Here is an 18,425-nt window from a genome sequence, read left to right as displayed (position 1 = left end):
ATAGCATGATTACCATGAGGCTAGCTGCTTATGTGATATAACTCCTTGAATGCCTGTGGATGGAGGTTGAATTACCTAAATTGGAATAATACATTAAAACTGTGAGTTTTAAGCCCACTAGATAGTGGCAAAATCATCTTTTCTAAAAACCCACTTGAGGGTGGCAAAATCCGCATTTTAGCCTACTTGCGAGTAGCAAACCAATTTCAAAACAAACATGAAATGTTTTATTTCCAATTTGGGCGATTTGGTCTATACTTGTCTGCTGCGCGCACAACATAGTAATTCTAGGCTAATAACCGGCTTGAGAACACATAACGCTTTCAAAATTGGATATCATGATTAGTAGAGGCCGGTTTTCGGACCGGGCGAAAGGGGGTGCTCATAGCTGACCTTCCCCGATCGTACCCAAGCTCCCGAGCCGAGACAACTCCGGTGATGACGGACATGTGGCCTTCGGCACCGAGTCAAGGTTTCCTAAATTTCCCTATTTTTTAAAATATTTAGGTGGCGACTCTGTATCTGGCAAAGCAGTCCATGTTTGGCACTACTTTTCAAAAAAAATCTATTTTCTCAAACGATTTGCCAGATTTGGACTCTTTGGTTCAGATTTAGAACCGTGACACAAATCGAGAGCGCCGAACTGTAGCTGGGTCCCCTCGCGGGCGTGCTACAATAAGCTAAACCAAACACATCAAAATAACTTAAATTAAGCTGAAAGCTGAAATAAGCAGCTTTTAAGCTGCACCAAACAGGCGCATAGGCTTGATTAAGTTGGGCTAATTAAGCTTGGTTAAACTTAGTTAATTCTAATCCATTTATTCTAATTATTTGATTCTAAAGTGAATTCCAATTAAACTTCCCATAAAATTCTAAAAATCTCAAATAACACATTGTCTTAGTCAATTTCATGTCCAGATGCCGATAAGGCCTTCAATTTTCACATCGAAATAGAATTTCAGACAGATATTCCTACAATAGACAAATAAAGACACAAATAGCATGCAAAACACACAATTAACACATAATTTCACTTAACCACTTAATTAATATTCTTAATTATGAATTAATGGCTAATTTTTAAACCGAGGTTGTCACAACAATGCTACACAGTTTTCCAGTCAATTTGATCTTTCCTAGATGATTCCCATTCCACCTTATTGGTTTTAGAATGATACCTTCAAAGGCCAATTTGTTCTGAGCACAGCAGACATCGAGGCAGTCAGCTATGTATTTCCTACTTTGAAATGAAACTTTCAACTCAAGGCCTTCGACGAAGTTCTTGACACTACTATTGAGTTTGACGTCTGGTAGGGCATGTATATCGTGAACAAAACCTCCATTGACCTGAAGGCTTTCTTGGTTCGTATCCCCAAACAGGATTGCCAAAATTGAAGAAATAACGAATCAATTCCCCCAAGCCCTACCCCTCTTAGAGGACAAGAAAAGGTGTCCCTTCCTTCTCTGAACGTTTCAATTCAATCCTTCTCTTTGAGAAAATTTTCAAGTGTAAATAGAATCCTTTGAAAAAAAAAGAGAAAAAAAAAACTAAGGAAGAAAAACTAACTGAAATTGCCAAAAGGTATCAAGATAAGGCAATTTTAGCTTTCCTTATAAAACCCTAGGTGCCAAAACTCCCGCTTTAGAAACTTTCCTGAAACCCTGTGGCAAAAACATTCCTTCATTTCCTAATACATCCTCTGTCTTTGCTGACACTCTTCATAAGGAAGGGATGGATGCCTTCCTTCCTGAAAAGGAAAAGGTTACCATTACAAAGACTAGTGTTCCTCCTTAGGAAACTGAGGATGCTATAGACAAAGAATAATCAAAACAATCCTTATCCCAAGTTCAGATCTGTCTTTTTTATTTTTATTTTTCCCATTCTGTGCTATGCTTACTATTGACACTCCGTTTTTGGACTTGCAGTTACTGTACCTACCTCCTCATATGCTCCAACAAAAACCGGCAAGAAAAGCTCTCTAAGCAAAAAAGAAAGTTTTCTTCCCAGATCTGAACAGGTATGTCTAGAATTTACCATTCATTTCTGGAATATGACAATCCCAATTTTCTCATTAACTAAACTTGCGTCTTCTAGGAAGGTGCTACCCCACTTGCCAAGAGAACCAGATCCACCTACAAAGCGAACATTGCAACTAGTCCCTCCAGTTCTTCCTCTCTAAAGGTAGAAATTTTCTATTATTCCTGATTTCATTTTCTTTGACCTTCTACTGAGCCTTCCTTTTATTTGAGAAATCCCCTGAAGTTGTTATAACTAAGGTAACCAAAGCTCCCTCCAAAACCATTCCAACTCCATCAAAGCCAAAGCAATTCAAAATGGTCACTTGCAAAGGCAACACTCCACTGGTAGATTCTTCTAACTCTGCTTCTACCCCTCAGGTGGAGGATAATCCTCCTGAGATCATATCTCCTCCTTCTGTCAACAAAGTAAAACTTTATCTCCAACACTAAGCTTCTTTTCTTGAAGTTCCTTAGGCCTCTTTTTTACTTGTAACTTCCTTTGTTTTAGGATAAAACCCAAGAGACTAGTGCAACTCAGATTGAACTTACCCTAGCGTTCAAGGCTCCAGAGCCTGCTTCCTCTATTCCAAAACCAACCATAGATTTGGATGTCTATTTCGAGGCTTTATCTCAAAAAACTACCCCCCATTGTTTCTGGGGCCTCTGGTAGTGGAGCTGCTACTTCCAGCTAATCCAATGACGTTGAGAGAGCCAAAAATGATTTAAAATCTCTGTTTGTCTTGTTTTTCCAAGACGTTCTGCATCTAGGACGATTTCCAATCCAGACTTTTGCCTTGAAAGTTTTAGCCATTGTCGCTCCTTTCGACTCTGTCATTCAACCAGCCCTCCAGGAATTTCATCATCAAATTCCAAAGCTGAGCCAATCACGCCTTGCTCTTGTTGATAAACAAAAAGAAATCAACGTAAAACTTCAACGATCAACCCGTCTGCAATATCTCATAAAGGAACACATGGAATCCTACAAAAAGTTAAAGGAAGCTACTGATGCCAAGGCACAACAGATCATCCATTTGAAAGATTAGATTGCCATCCTCCATGTTCAACTAGAAGATACAGAGAATGAAGCTACAATAGCAGAAACTTTACGCCATTTCTTTTCCAGTGAGTGCTAAGTCTTCAAAACTGGATGCCAAACTTCCTAAGCTGGTTAAAACTCGTGCTACCAACCTACTCAAACTGCAAGTTGTGAATGCTCCCTGGAATGTACTTAAGGCCAAATTACACAGCCTTTTGTAATTCCTTTTCATTGCACTTTTGAACTTTTATGCTTAATTTAGGAAACTTGCAATTTATTCAGCTTGCTAAGGTGTTTTTTGCTTAGTCAGTCTGGTTCTAGACCAGGCCGTTTGTGAACATTCCTATACATGTTTAACTTTTTTCGGCCTATTCAGGATATTTTTGATTTGATGAATTCATAGGATTTTGCTTTGTTGACTCCATCATTTCCCACATTGTTGAGTAAAATTTCTTGAAGTACTTGCCATTTATTGGATGCTTATGTAGTTCCCTATCTAAGTCTTGCAATTAATAGGAACCTCCCTTGCAAATTCTAAAAACTTGGAATGGGCCCTTCCAACATGGAGACCACTTCCCAAACTTAGGATATTTTGCACCAAATGGCTAAATTACTTTCTAGACTAAGTCATATTCTGCAAAACTCTTTTTCTTTTTTTTATTCTTCGATCATAAGCTCTGGGCACTCTCTATTTTTGTACTAAAAGTTGATCTAGAGCTGCCAATCTTACTTCATCAAGATCTGCAAGTTCATGAACATAGCCAAATTGTATTTTGCAGGAATTAAGCCATTCTGAAATGCAACCCTTAAGGATTTCACAATAACTTCTATAAGCAGGACTGCATCATGCCCAGAAGTGAGTATAAATGACGTAATTCCTGTTGCTGTTCTCTTTGAAGTTCTGTAGGCTCACAATACTTCTGACAAGACTTCATGCCAAACCTTAGGTTTGTCTTCAATCATTCTTTCAATGATGCCTTTTAAAACTTTGTTTGTTGATTCTGCCTAGCCATTGCCTTGAGCATAATATGGAGTAGAACGAGATAGTTATATACCATATTCTCTGGCAAAGGTATGGACTTCCTCACCAAAAAAAATTGTTCCCTTATAGGCCACAATGTCCTGGGGCAAGCCGAATCTGTAAATAATGTTCTCTCTGATCATCTTGATGATATCACTTTAATTTACTGATTTCATAGGAATGGCTTCGACCCACTTCATAAAGTAATTTGTAGCCACAACTACAAAGGAATGACCTTTAGAAGAATGAGGAAAAATCTTGCCAATCATATCAAAGGGCCAACCTCTAAGTGACCATAGTTTAACTATGGAATTCATACAAGTTATTGGAGCATGTTGAACAAGACCATGAGCTTGACAAGGTAAACATCCTTGGGCAAATCTAATACAATCTGAAAGGATAGTAGGCCAATAGTATCCATACCTTCTAACTAGCCATCGCATCTTCCTTTCTGCCTAGTGAGCCCCACAAATTCCTTCATATGCTTCAACCATGCCTTTGATTGCCTCTTCTTTAGAAAGGCAATGTAGGAGCAGGTCATCTTTAGGACTTTTCCTATAGAGTTCTCCCTCAACCCAGACATAATGTGTTGTATTCCTTCTAGTCTTTTTGTCTACAGGAAGTTGTGGATGTTTCAGAAATTGGGCTATAGGAAAGTGCCAATCTTCTTCAGAAATCTCTGTCATATTTACTTCTAGGATGGGTTGCTCTCTCCTCTTAATTGAAGGCATCAATCTTTTCTACATAGTGATGTTCTTTTATAGAAACCTTGAGGAATCTTCATTCTGGTTGCAACTTGAGCCATCTCATTGGTTTCATAATTGAATCTTCTAGGAATGTGAGTGAGGCATCATCAAAGTCTTCAAGGAGTTGTTTAGCTTCCATAAAGCAAGGACACAAATCTATATTATGGCATTTATAAATGTCCCCCAAGTGATTAATGACAAGTTATGAATATCCAATCACTTCCACTGTTGAAGCTCCCATTTCCCTCAATATTTCCAAGCTGATTATCAAACCCTCATAGTTGGCCTGATTATTTGAGCATTCAAAGTCAGACTGAAAAGAGAATTGTGTTTTCAATCCTTTGGGAGAAACGATTACCATCCCACACCCATAAATTAAATTAGTTTTAGAAGCATCAAACAACAAAGTCCAAGGAGTGAAACAAGTAAAACAGGAGACCAAGCCGAATCTAGATTCATCGCTGATTTCTAAACAAAGATGATCGGCAAGGAAATCTGCTAGGGTCTGGCCATTCATAGCCTTTTGAGGAATGTACTGAAATAAAAATTCTATTAGGACTAAAGGCCATTTACTAATTCGGCCTCTCATTATGGGCCAAGAAACTAAATACTTAATCAAATCAGTTTTTCACAGTAAGTAAACCAAAATAGAAAGCATGTAGTGCCTCAGTTTTATTACGAAAAAATAAAATAAAAGACATAATTACTCCATAGGACTGCATTTACATTCAACAGGAGTCAAGAGTCTGCTGTGATAATAAACTACTTGTTCCTTCCCACTCTTATTGTCTTGAGCTAGCAAACTCCCAATAGACTTCTCTGAAGCAAAAATGTACAACTTCAGAACTTTATTCTGGACAGGAAGAGTTAAAATAGGAGGTTGTGCTAAGTACCTCTTGATAACTTCAAAAGCATGCTGGTGGTAAGGCTTCCATCTGAACTGTTCTTCATCTTTCAACTTTAGCAACTAAGAGAAAACTTAAACCTTTCCTGCCATATTGGAAATGAAACGTCTAAGGAAGTTAAGTTGTCTCAGAAGTTTCTGCAGTTTCTTTTTTGCAGGTACGAGGCATGGCTTCTTGGATCACATTTGTCTTGTTCTTGTCCACCCCAATTCCTCTCTGATGAACCAGAAATCCCAAGAAATTTCCTACGGTAACACCAAAAGCACACTTCAAAGGATTCATTTTCAAGTCGTATTTCTATAACATTGCCCGAGGGGTAGCAGTGCGCGTTAAACAATTCAGACCCTCAATTTTTTCGATCTAGTCTTATGAGTGCAATGTGAAACATAGATGCGAGTCTAGATTTGGAAAATTTTATAGAAAATCCATTTTATTGCAAAACTATTGCTAGAAATGGACTAAATCACCAGATCTTAGAGTCGCCACCTAATATTTTAGAAAAATTAGGAAACCCGTGACTCGTGCCAAGGCCACTGTTCATTGTAACCAAAGATGCTTGGCTCGGAACCTTAGGTATAAGAGGGGAAGGTCATTAATTGAGCACCCCCGCTCACCCGATCAAAGATCAGCTTCTACTAAATCATGATATGACTGTTATTGACTTTATATGTTCATATTCCGCTTATTAATAAATCCTAAAATTTACTATGTGAAGCATACAAGTATAGACTATGTCATTCGTTTTGGAATAATTTGATTTCATGTGTTTTGAAAGAATTTTGAAGATATACAACCCAACAAAATTGAGTTTACAAACATAAAAAATCAATATCATTCGAAATTAAGCAACACAACTTTCATCCACCGGCATTCATATAGTTATATCAAATACGCAAATAGCCTCATGGTAGAATGCTAAACATACTAAGAAAAGCACACACAAGCAGGATGCTAAAGCATAAAAACTTATATATTTACTGGCATCCCACGAACAGTTACAAAACAAAGTTGGCAAAATATACATGATCTTATACACAAAATCCTAAAGCAATCCACTCATGAAATGAAACTAAAGATTCGGCTTCTAATATATGACATGTGAATCATCTCAAGAACATGAGGTAGCGCACATAATCACATAAGAATTGATTAAACCCACAAATGCAAACTTAGCCAAATCAAGATGCATGATACATGGATGCAAAGTATGGGTATAATTAAATAACAAAATATGATGCTTATGAGCAAATAAGTAAAGCGAGTAAAAGAATGGGATAGAAAAAAGCGGGGCAGGGAATTATTATAACATTTGAAAGAATAACTACAAACCAAATAAGAGAGGGAGAAGGAAAATAATACAAAGAAAAAAAAAACCTCACTAAACACTCAAATGAAAAACAAAATAGAAGCTTCATGCGCCTTGAAGACCACCGGGAATTCGTATGCTCAACACCGGAAGGTTACTCCGTTTTGTCCAATAGAAGTTAACCGACCGATCTATTAGGCCTAGCAAAACATGTCTTGTTGCAACACCGAAAAAAGAACAAATAAGGAATATGTAGGTGGCTCAACTAACCACTACTGGTTAGCTTACAACAAAACTAATATGAAATTAAAGCAAGAAAACAAATATAAGATAGAAAATACTTGAAAATGAATGAAATTAAAAATTCGCCTTCCAAAGAAAGAACGAACTTGTTGATTTCCAAACTTCCTTGTGATCACCCTCAAAGGATGTGAATTATGTTCCCAATCATTCATTCGAAAATTTGGAATTTTAGCTAGAATGACAATTTTGGGTTGTTTAACAGTGTGTGTGGGGAAAGGCTGTGAATACCCAGATTTCATAATTCACTCTAGTTTTCTCACTTTTGACACAAACTGAACACTCTTTAATCAAAGCTACACAAGTTGACTATAAAGGAATTTTTTGGATCAAATAACAGTGTAAAAGGATGATATAATAGTGTAATGAAATTCATAGCTCAACTTCTTAACTTTGAGACCTCGTTTGATCAAAGTATAGACTCTCCTTATCAATCTAGTCCTTCTTTTATCCAAAAAAATAAATAAATAATTGTCCTCCATCAATATTTCAAACCTCCTTATATAGGCACTGCAAGTGGATTGTATCAATGGAGACCATCAAAGGTGGAAGAGAAAGTGGAGCATTAATGTCGTTAATGGATCAAGCACTCCCTTTGCTTTAGCTCTATCTTTTTTGAGGAGTCAAGTTCTTTTGGCACTGGAGCCTGAGTGTATGCATTTGGTGCATGAATATATCAGAAAATAAGATAATGGAATGCCCACACAAACTGAACAACAAAATCTGGACTGCACTATTTGGGGGCGGTAGACCGTCTGGTCGGCCGGCCAGAAAAGAAGTTGGCTATCTTGCTTCAGTTCAGTCCAGCTTCACTCCAGTGCCCAACGGGTCTTAAACACTTGGCCAAAATAGGCTTAGGGTGGAGAGTAAAACTTAAATTCCATATTTCTCATTGAGGATTATGCAACAAACATATTCTAATTTTCATCATTGGGTAATCAAAACAAAGCGTCCAAGTCTTAGGGCTAATCAAAATAGAGTATCTACAGTTACCCCTCTTTGATAGAACTCGAAGTCATTTCATGACGTGAGTGAATGTCAAAGTCTGAAGACGACCTTTTTGGCAAGGCCGTGATACTCGGACAAACAAACAAGATGCTAATCCAGTTGGTTGAACACGAAGGTTACCTACGTATCCCTTTGCAAAGAATCAAACCAGCATAGTTTGGGGGCAAGATGCAAATGATATGCTAATGCAATTCAAAGTTGGACTTACACACTTTGCAAGCCCGTTGTTTTGAAAGTTCATGATCGATGCAATGTAATGCAATTTAGCGATGATAGTGATATGGATGTGGCAACATGAGAAGCAAGCCTCATGAAAATGATATGAAGCATAATAGGGAGTGCATCGCATACAAATGTGCCACAGCATAAATGATAGAGGGAGGTGCATCAAATACAAATATGCTACAACATAAATGATAGAAGGAGGTCATTGCATACAAATGTGCCACAACATAAATGATAAGGGGAAAAGTGAACTCAAAATCCAAACAAGTCTTACATTAGAGGAAGAAATGTGAACTCAAAATCCAAACATGTCTCATGTGAGAGAAGAAATAGTGAATTTGAAATCCAAACATGTCTTACGTGAGAGGAGAAATAGTGGAAATCCAAACATGTCTCACTTCAAGAGGAGAAATAGTGAACCCGAAATCCAAACGCGTCTCACACGAGAGGAGGAATAGTGAACTCGAAATCCAAACGCGTCTCACACGAAAGGAGAAGAGGTGGTATAACCACTAGGCATACCTAACTATATTTCATATGGAGAGGGGGAAGGTTTTAACCAGCTAATGCGTTTCACGCAAAAGGAGGAAAGGTGTACCTAACCGTATCTCATATGGAGAGGGAGAAGGTTTTAACCGAATGAACTGCAAATCCTAACATGTTTCACGTAAAAGGAGAAAATGGTGGTGTAACTAACATGTGTACCTAACCGCATCTCATACGAAGAGAAGGAAGGTTTTAACCAAATAAACTGTAATTCCTAACATGTTTCAAGTGAAAGAATAAAAGGTGGTATAACCAACAGGCATACCTAACGATATATCATATAGAGAGGGGGAAGGTTTTAACTGTGTAAAGGAGAAAAGGAATCTTAACTAACAAGCGAGACCTAGACCATACCTCAATACGAAATAGGGAATAGGGAATGGTTTCAATCAGGTAAAGGAGAAAAGGGTTGTAACCAGAAATTGGGACAATTGTAGTCAAGTGATTTGAATGGACTGTAACCATGCATGACAAATGTAATAGACAGTACAAGCTTAGTGTGGTGGTGAATGAAAAAACACAAATGGGCAAACAATATGCAATCATAGATGCACAACAATAATATAATGAATGCACAACAAATAAATACACAAATGATTTTTTTTTTTTCAAAATTTTCTTCTTTTTTTTTTTTTTTCTAAATTTTTTTTTTGAATTTTTTTTGCTTTTCAAAATTTCTTTTTCTTTTTATTTTTTTTCCTTCTCAAAATTTTTTTATTTTTTTCGATTTTTGTATATTTTCTTTTGAATTTGAAAATTTTATATTTTTTTACATACCATATATATACATATAGATACAAACGATATACAAAATACGTATTACATACATATATATATACAAACAGACAAACTATATACATATACAGATACACATAAATACATATATATATATATATATATACGGACACATGCAGACATATGGATACATATACGATATATACATACGGGCACATACAAATACATATACGATATACACACAGATATATACATACAAAATATATATACATATATACACTCTCCTCATGTTTTGTCTCTCTCTCTCTCTCTCTCTGCCTCGTTTGTCTTCGTCGAGCACCATGACTGGCACGCAATTTCAACAATCACGACGCTCCTAATCGATAGCAGTTGGATCAACCTCGATTGTCAAAGATTGCCACAGCAATCCTTCTTTCTTAGCTTCTTCTTCTCTTCCAACTTCTTCTTAAACTGAGGCCTATGAAAGAGATGGAGCAAAAAGTTGCAAACTCCCCCTACCATTACTCTACAAATTTTTCCTTTGGCATTATACTCCTTCTGGCATGGCCTCTTCTCGCCATCCCCTCACCCTCTCTTCCCTAACCTTAACGATTCCCCAACTGAGATTACCAGCTCCTCTGAGCCTCGATCGAGCTCCCTATCTCTACCCCTATTCTCAACTTTCCTACATTATCAGTCGAGTAATTGATGACAGCACAATCTGACATTGATGCCAACCATTACACATTAAAGTCCTGTGTGGAGACTGTGATCGCGGTCTTCAATTTGTCCCATCGGCTGTAGGGTAGGACAAGTGAAGTACATTGATTAAAAGTACAACTCTCTCTACTTTAAAGTATGTACAAAGATGCTCGAACAGATATTAGTAATCTGAAAAAGCAAAACAATGAACTGAAATGACAGGTGACCTCTGCGGCCCGATTCGGAGCTCCTTGGTGCTTTGCATTTGATGGTCGATGTGGAGTAATCTCTTTTAGGAGATCTATAAATGTTGAAACAGAGTCCTCAAGGGCTTTCCGAGAGTAATGTTGTGGTGAGACAACTAACGATAGAGTCGAGCGGCGAAGTTGTCTGTAAATGAAGTCAATTTATAATCTTCGCCGCTAGGCCATTGCCAGAATCCTAGAAAATTTCTCAATCTCTCATTTTTTTTATTTTTTCCTATATTTTGGCTTGGGAGTGGGCACTTATAGCTTCAACTCTCTTTTGTATCACTTTGATCGGGGTTTGATCCCTAACATTTAATAAAAAGAGTTTTGTTTTGCAAATTCGAATAGCATGAATGGCACAACACTTGAGCATGAAAACATTTTTCTTGAACTTGAATTTGAGAATGATTAAATTTCAATAAATTCTAAATTGGACATTGAGCCCTCACCTGACCAAAAATCAAAAAACCAACTCAATGAAAGAAAAACCAAACAAAAACAACCTAAACAGACCTATTGACACTTATCAAAATAGAAAGGACACAAAACTTCAATACGGGCACAATTATAAGCACCGTGGGAGCGACAATCATAAGCTTGGTTTAGAATATTGCAAGCGCGACAAACGTGGGCGCGGTTTAGAATATCGCAAGCGCGATGTCGTAAAACAAGATTCAAAACAAAAATCACCATCGGTCAACCGCTCGAACAACTGCCTAACTAAAGGGTTTTGTACAACAATTATGCATTTTCTGGTGAGTGATTAACATTGTAAATAGACTTTCAAGAATACGGGGGAAAGACAGAAAACCTGAGTCGACTGTGCCCCTAGTTCATCGCTTTGACTATTTGTTTAATTTTCTACTAAAAATATTTTAACCAACATGAGAGTTAAATTAGCATGCTTGTTCCATTCACTATTTTAAAATCATGTAAATAAAGTTGTGAGCATTGAAATTTTTTCCCTTTTAGCCCAAAAAATGGTTTGGGTTTTGCAAAAATGGAATAATTTTCGATAAAAATCAGTCAACTTCATTAAAAGTCCTCAAAATCTGTCTTCTCAAATGGCCACTACCTGACCAACATGAAATCAACCCTTAAGATGCACAACTGAATTTGTCGTAAAAAAGAGATAGGACAACTGAATAGAACGAAGATAAACCAATCAAACCTAGATAGGATAGCCGAGTCGAATAAACATACACCAATCAAATATGGACAGGATGAGTGAGTTGAAAATGGTTAGGCCGAACTTCAAAATGAAGATGTCTACGTATCCTAAAAATAAGAATCAGGCTTCACATAGTTCACAAGGTAAGACTCACTTGGGTATTAACACTCTCCATTTATACTCTAACTTTTGCCAAAGCTGCCCTTTCTAGGTTTTCAACCTTGCGAGCTTCTGTTAATTTTTTCAGTTTTTCATTTTTTCATTTTCAATTTTTTATTTTATTTTTTTTATACTCTAAATTTTGTCTGGGTCCCCTTCTACGTTTTCGACCCAACAAACCTCTCAAGGGTAGTACCTTTATAGCTTGTACACGTTGATTTGTTATGAGAACTCTAGGCTAGCTAAATCCATGAAAATGGCTACTACACTTGCAATTCAGCGATAGCATTATTGTGAATGGCAACCGTATTGGCAATTGCATTTATGCTTTGTTAGAGGGATAAAAACATGTTTACTATATTCTTTGGAATTTGAGCCATCACTGATTATGGTAAGCTGATTGGGGATGATCTAGCTATTGAATGAAGGGTACTTTGAACAGTCTACCGGTGCGAGTATTACAGAACTTATAGGATATTGGACCACTCTGAAGCTATAGTGCTACAACTACCTTGCAAAAACAAAATGGAACTCCCAATTAGAATTTTGGCAGCATTTCGGCTCAACTGATCACTATACAACATGTGGAAAAAAAATTAAAAATAAAAATAAAAAATTCAACCCCACAAATTGAAATGGCTGAACCACTGCTTAGAATTTGAGAACCCCAAATCCCATACATGGCTCATAGCAGGAAAGAGAACAAACACCCCTATAGAGGGTAGGGTTTGTGACACTTTGTATTTTGGGTTTAGAATTGAAGCAAGGTGTAATTGGAAGTTGTTAAGGTTTGGTGGATATATATGGGTGCTCTCATGCTTTATTTCTAGACTAGGGGTTGTTAAGAAATTGGTGAGTATAAGATTGTTGCTATCTTGTTAGAACGGATGCAATTTTGTGGACAAAATTTCTTAAGGGGGAAAGATTATAACGATCTAGAATTTTTCTCTCGCTCGAGCGAGGGAGTTGACGCTCAAGTAGACTTGAGAGGTTCCCAGCATTTTTGCAGACGGTCCAAAATTCTAAGAGTTGTAAATTCCCGCTCGAGCGTGGGAGTAGTCGCTCGAGCGGACGGCTTTATTGGTCTGCGCGCGCTCGAGCGTGGGAAGCGACACTCGAGCTTGGAAAGTGAGATTTCCCTTGACATTTTTATTAGTATAATTGGAACCACCTTATTTTATTTTGGCATATTGATCGAAGTGACAACATAATGGTAAAGTAAGAGTGAACTAAGAATTTAATTTGGATAATTTTTCATACGAACAACCGTCACTCTTTTGCCCTTTTCTTTTTCCACACTTTGAATTTGGATGTGAGGCTGGAACCATTGAAAAGCTTGTTTCCGGGGCTTCAATTTGGACACAAGAACGACCTAGAACGAAGCCCGGATGAGAGAGTTACACCTATTTGAAGTTTTGGAATCTGTGTTGGAAGTAGGTACGCTCGAGCAGGAAAATAGACGCTCGAGCGGACTGTGCGAATTCAACGACTTAAAAAGTGATTTTCTAGATCATTCCTTACACTTTCTTTTCCCTCTTCCTTCCTCACATCCTAGGTCCGAAAACCTAGCCCTCAAAACATTGATTTCATCCATTTTTACCAACAAATCCACTATGGATCTTGCATCAAGGATGAAGAACAAGAGAAGATTAACATTTTCAACCGATTGGATTTTGGATTTCGCGAGGGATTCTTCTTGGAGCCTTGATTTCTTGCTTGATTCTTGAGATAGGTGTTGTAGTTCTTCTTCAATACTTCCAATAATAGATAGATTTGTGGTATTTTGATTATATAAATACAAAACCTACATTTTTGAGCATATAGTGTACATCATGAGATTTGGGGGTTTAGGGTTTGAAGTGTTGGGGGTTCAATTGTTGGGTTAATAGGGTGGATTATGAACCTTTGGTGTATAATCAATGGAAAAATTGGAATGAAAAGTAATGGTTTAAGAAGTTTGAATTTTTCTTGAAAACCTTGATTCATGATGATAATTAATGATTTTGCCCAAATTGAAAGTAGAATCATGAAATTGAGGTATTGAATTATATTTATACAAGTTTAATTGAATTTTGGAAGTGTTTGAAAATTATGTTAAAAATTAGCGATTGAACCTTTTTTATGGACATTGTAAATCATGCGATAATGTGAAAGGAATATTGGGGAAATGATTTATTAATGATATGGATGACATGGGCCTTGAGGTGAAATGATGAAATAAAGGTTTAAGAGTTCACCTTGAATTATGTTGAATTGTGTTGATTATGTTGAATAGTGTTGATTATGTTGAATTGTGTTGATGATGTTGAGTTGTGTTGAATGATGTTGAATCGAATTGTGTTGGACTATGATGAATTGTGTTTGAATCATGTTGAATTATGTTGAGCTGAGTTGTGTTGGGTGTGTTGAGTTTGAATTGAGTTGTGTTGGGTCATGTTGAGTTTGAGTTGAGTTGTGTTGGGTGTGTTGAGTTGGGTTGAGTTGTGTTGGGTGGCGTTGTGTTGGTACCCGCGCGGGGAGTTGAGAAAAAGGTTTTTGGGGCCCCACATCCCGCCATGTAGTAGCCAGCAAATGTGGAGGTAGTTTGAATTAAAGGTTCCCAATTGCCCTGTCTAGGCTTATCGCTGGACGAATGTGGAAAAATATTTTTGGGTGTCCACACAATCCCGCCGTATAGTAGTCAGCGAAAGTGGAAAAATGATTTTTGGGTATCCACACAGTCCTACCGTATTGTAGCCGGCAAAAGTGAAAAAACAGATGGTTTTTGAAAATGTTTTGGGTGCCCACATCCCGCCGTATAGTAGCCGGCAAATGTGGGGGATGGTTTTCAAAAGTTGAAAAATGGTCTTTGGAAAAATATGATTTTTGGAAGAAAATGGCTTTTGAGAAAATGGTTTTTGGGAGTTCACTTCCCGCCGTATAGTAGCCGGCAAAATGTGGAGAGTGTTATGAATTGGGTGTCCGCTATCCCGCCGTAGTAAGTCGGCAAAAGGTGGATTGTGTTGAGCTATGTGTTGAGTTGATGATGTTACTTGTGACTTGTGATGAATTTGTGAAATTGCATATTGATGTGTAATTTGGTTTAAAGAGGAAATGTGCATAGACATTATTTGTAAAGAATGGAAACCAAAAATGGGTATGAGGATTATAGACTACGATGGTAAACTTAATGAATTGGTTGTGACCATAAAGATAAATTATGGGTGTTGTTCTGCAAATAAATTAAGGAACTTGAATTTGAATTTATGGAGTTCTAAATAAATATAATGAGTAGAAAGGAAGAATGAAAGACAAAGAGGAATATTAAAAATGGAAATTAAATGAGAAATATTTTGGGTATTGTTTAATAATTTTAAATGATGTTGTTTCTTAAATATGTTTGTTTCACAAGGAACTATGGTTTTCTAAGGTTAAGGGATGATTTCTAATAGCTGAAGGTTTTTCTTAAAAGCATTTAAATAGTTTTTGAGAAAAAGGTACTTTACTTATGATATTTTGAAATTATAAAATGTCACCCTACTATATGTTTCACCCTGCATACATGATCATTTTTATCTGTGTGTTAGTTATTGATTGAGAACTATGAGATTCCTACTGGGTATTAGTGCTGACCCCGTTGTTGTTTTATCTTTTTACAGGAAGAAAGTTTGGATTATTTGATTAAAGATTTATGGAGTTCTTGAGTCCCTTTGTAAAACTTCATAGTACATGTAAAGGAAATGGATTTTGTATTTGTATTTATTTATTTGTGGCACAGTAGGAGATTGGCATGTATTGTTATCATTGTAAAATTCATTGAGAGAGAGAGAGAACATGTGTCATTATATTTCTATTACACAAGGGTAATGGATGTTTGTATATAATTAAAAAAAAAATGAACCTAATTTAAAGGCATTGGTAATGTATCCGAGTAATTAAAATTTGGGGCATGACAGGGTTATCCTGTCTTAGCTTTGAAATGATCTAAAGCTTCACTATTCAAACAAGTGGTAACATACATCCTAGAAATGAGAGAGCATTCTGTCCTAATTTTGAAAGGTACTATAGCTCACTATATGTACGAGGTTGGTTCTACTCTACAGGTAGGAGTCAAGGTGACGTTACCAAAAAGTCCCTTGGGTAATAACCTATGAAGATCCCAAGAAGTCAGAAGAGTCAATATAGCGTCTCTTCGAAGTCTGAGAACCTTAGATAGCAGAGCTACCTTTTTGACAAATCTCAAAAGGTTATAACACAAGGCCTCCAAAGTAACATAAAGATAGGTATAGTGTCACAAAAAGCTTACCTGTGCTCCCACTAGTATCTGGGCAACACAGAGACTTTAAATGCACCAATACATGCAATACAATGAACATATAATTGAAAATAAAAGTCATATCATGGAGTTCAAGTCAAGGTTTCCTAAAATCCTTAGCAGAGTCGCCAAAAATTGTAACATCGCCCGGGAGGTAACTGTTCATGTTAAACAGTTCGAACCCTAGATTTCTTTGATTTAGTCTTACAAGTGTAATATGAAACAGAGATTTGGCAACGTTTATAGAAAATCCATTTTATTGAAAAACCATTGCCAAAAATGGGCTGTATCACCAGATCTTAGAGTCACCACCCAATATTTTAGGAAAATTAGGAAACCTGTGACTCGTGCCAAGGCTACTGTTCGTTGTAACCAAATATGCTTCGCTTGAATCTTAGTTATGAGAGGGAAGGTCATTAATTGAGTACCTCCGCTCACTCAATCAAAGATCAACCTCTACTAAACCATGATATGAGTGTTATTGACTTTATATGTTCATATTCCAATTATTAATAAATTCTTAAAATTTACGATGTGAAGAATACAAGTATAGACTATGTCATTCATTCTGGAATAATTTGATTTCATGTGTTTTGAAAGAATTTTGAAGATGTACAACCCAAAGAAATTGAGTTTACAAATATGAAAAATCAACATCATTTCAAATTAAGCAACACAACCTCCATTACTAAAGCATAAAAACTTACATATTTACCGACATCCCGCGAACAATTACAAAACAAGGTTAGCAAAATATACATGATCTTATATACAAAATCTTGGCCAAAATAGGCTTAGGGTGGAGAGTAAAGCTCAAATTTCATATTTTTTACTGAGGATTGTTCAAGAAACACATTCTGATTTTCATTGAGTAATTAAAAGAAAGCGCTGTAAGGGGCCATTGGTTCAATGGTTAAGACTTGGCCTAATAACCTTAAGGTTATGGTTTCAAGTCTTGGGGCCACCACTTTGTGCATTATGCTAAAAGGTTAGGTGTGTACTCAATCTTTCTCCTCCCAAACACACATTAATGTGTACTAATTGGGCGTTGCTTTAGAATTAAAAAAAAGCGCTCAAGTTTTAGGGCCAGCAAAAATGGAGTGTCTACAATTCCTTTACCCTCTCAAAAGATGCCTTCAGATCTACTAAGTGTTCCTCATAGGAATTGGACTTCACAACCACATTATCAATGTATATCTTCATAAATCAGCCTATCATGTCATGAAATAAAGAATTCATGGCACGCTGGTAAGTAGCCCCAGCACTTTTAAGGCCGAAAGGCATTACGACCCATTCATATGTTCCTAATGCACCAGGACAATAGAAAGCTATTTTGGATGTATTCTTTTTTACTATGAAATTTTGTTTGTATCCTGAGTGACCATCTATAAAAGACAGAACCTTGTGCCTAGCTGTCCCATCCACTAACAAGTCTACTGCCAGCATAGGGTACTTATCCTTAGGGGTAGCCAAGTTCAAGTTCCTAAAGTCTATACAAATTTAAATCTTCCTATCTTCTTGACTATAGGCACTGTGTTTGACAATCATTTTACATATTTAACAGTTTTGATAAACCTAACTTTGAGTAAACAATCCAACTCATCCTTAACTAATAGAGCTACCTCATTAGGCATCCTTCTAGGCGGCTGTTTATACAGCAAGAGCCCTTCTTTGATTGGTAGACAGTGCTCCACTAGTTCTCCAAACAATTCAAGCATTTTTCTATAATCCCAAGAAAAACATTCCTTGAATTCACACAAGAGTTGAATAAGTCTGGTTCTGTATGGTTCAGGAAATAGTTGGCTTACATAGACTATCCTGGGTTTCTTCACCATTCCCATATTAATTTCTTCTAGAGGGTCTTGAACTTCTGTCTTTAGGTCATCTAACTTAGTAGGAACTACTTCTAATTCCTCAAACTAGATAAAATCGTTGTCAGGAATGTCCTCTTAAAAAATTACTTCAAAAGAATTTATCGTAGCTTCTTCTTCATCTAGTCCCACT

At 36.8% G+C, this 18,425-nt stretch overlaps 1 long non-coding RNA gene across 2 annotated transcripts; it reads left to right on the top strand.

Moving 5' to 3' along the window:
- Positions 1–1,132: 1,132 nt before the first annotated feature.
- LOC114260966 (uncharacterized) lies at positions 1,133–15,937 on the top strand. Of its 2 annotated transcripts, none has more exons than XR_003628793.2 (5): positions 1,133–1,449; positions 1,927–2,018; positions 2,096–2,182; positions 3,835–4,002; positions 15,766–15,937. It is a non-coding gene; the product is annotated as an uncharacterized LOC114260966 (long non-coding RNA). The 2 variants fall into 2 exon arrangements; XR_003628795.2 differs by lacking the exon at positions 1,133–1,449 and adding an exon at positions 1,621–1,846.
- Positions 15,938–18,425: the final 2,488 nt, after the last annotated feature.

This window comes from Camellia sinensis, chromosome 2 (assembly GCF_055761805.1).
Source record: "Camellia sinensis isolate YWXY chromosome 2, ASM5576180v1, whole genome shotgun sequence".
Classification (NCBI taxonomy): Eukaryota; Viridiplantae; Streptophyta; class Magnoliopsida; order Ericales; family Theaceae; genus Camellia; species Camellia sinensis.
Note: the sequence above shows the minus strand (reverse complement) of the source record. Positions and strands in the feature narration are given on the sequence as shown.